This window comes from Vigna radiata, chromosome 9, assembly GCF_000741045.1.
Source record: "Vigna radiata var. radiata cultivar VC1973A chromosome 9, Vradiata_ver6, whole genome shotgun sequence".
NCBI lineage: Eukaryota > Viridiplantae > Streptophyta > Magnoliopsida > Fabales > Fabaceae > Vigna > Vigna radiata.
Window position 1 is genome coordinate 15,101,353 of NC_028359.1, and position 2,013 is coordinate 15,103,365.

Consider the following 2,013-nt stretch of genomic DNA (forward strand, 5'->3'; position numbering starts at 1 on the left):
TTTTATAAAAAAATATTTATTATTATCTTTGTTTGAAAAAATTATTTAGGTTCTTTATTTTCAAAATTAATTAAACATCCATGTTGAATGTGAAATCTTTGAGTGAAATTTGTTTAGATTTGAATTATAGAAAGTTTGTAATTTTCTTCTTTAAGAAAAAATTGTAATTAAGTGGGCCAGTGAGCCAACCCGTTTACCCACCAACCCGTGGTAGGTCGGTCCGGGTTCAAATTTTTGGGACTCGTTAATAAACGAGTCGGGTTGAGTTGACTCACTAAGTGATCAACCCGTGGTGGGCCGGACCGGATCGAGCCGGATTACCCATTTTAACAACTCTACTTTTAACTAATATTTTATTTGTTGGTACTCACAAATAGTTTTTTTTAAGCTTGGAATTTTTTTTATTGAAAACGACTTTTTAAAAAGCCTAAAATCTTGATTAGTTTTTAACTTTAAAAAAATTTCTAAAAGGTATAAATATGGTAATAAATCGTAGGCTACACTAAGCTAATTTTAGGATAGTCAAATTTTGACTATTGAAAGATAATTTGACCTCTTTTCTTCTATATCTATAATGGTCTGTTCGTTTGAAGAGATTGTTCTGTTCACACGGATTGGCGAGGATGGATTAGCGGGATTATATGCGTTCGTTTTCAGGTATTTGCGAAGAAATGAGGGTGATGATTTGAAAATTGGTTCCTTGAATCCATCTTCGTTGATAGCAAAGATTTGCAGGTATTTGTTCTCAATTATCCATTTTGCCCTTTTGTATAATAATAATAATAATAATAATAATAATAATAATAATTATTATTATTATTACTATTATTATAATGATAATAACAAATAATAATAATAATAGTTAATTTTTATTTTTTTCTCTTTATATAATAATTTTTAAAATTATATATAAATTAATAATTACAATTTTATACTACTTTAATTATTAAGGGTATTTTGGTAATCTTCAATTTCTACCAATTAAGCAAAATTTTTTATCTATCACATCAATCAAATTTTACACTAATTTTTATAAACTTTATCTTCAAATCCACTCTCATTTACCTTCAAATTTACTCAAAAAATCAACACTTAATTCACTCTCAAATCTCCTCAAATCCATCTACTCACTCTTCTCCAATTCCTCTCTTCCAAACGAACACACCTTAAGTGATGATAAAAGGAACAAGAAAAATAATGAGTGGGTAAAAGTTTTGAGAAAAAGTGAAAGTAATTTGAATTGATAATTTGTGTTTATTTTATATTGTTCAGAGTTAGTAAGATGTTTTCTTTTACCTTTTCTGAAGTATGTGTGCATTATAGAGAAAATGAAAGGGGAGGCTTATAAAAATAAGGATACAATAGTTTTTCATTATTTATTTATTTCTATTTTATATCATTCATATTTTCAAATATTTATTTGTACCCTATAAATATGTTTTCTTTCTCTTTTAGTATATGTATTTTTCTTCTGTATTATCTTTATTTTCAATGCCTTTATTGAAAGAACAATATGTCATTAAATCACATGACATAACTACTCACTTAACACTATTTTTTAAGATTACTCTTTACTTTATTATTGATGTAATATATATTATGCTATCATGACAGAATTATTGGCGGATGTGGTGCACATTCACCACATTAATATATTTGAAGCATGTTGACTATGAAAAGGTTTAGAACATTTAAAGGTGTTTTCGAAAAACAAAATTATAAATAAAAAATTAAACATTAAGAGTATGTTTAAATTAATTTTCCACAATTATTTCTAAGCAAAACAATATGAAAAAAATAAATGAAATTAAAATTATACATAAATTAAAATGATTTTGTACATAATTTAGTTTACAGAAATTCTTTTATAAAATTTAAATTTTATTTTTAATTCATGTATAAACTCATTTTATTTTATAAAAATATATTTTTGATATTTCTGTTTTATATGTGGTGAAGTTACGTAATGAAAATTTATTCTCACCATCAAAATATATTAAAAATGATTATAAA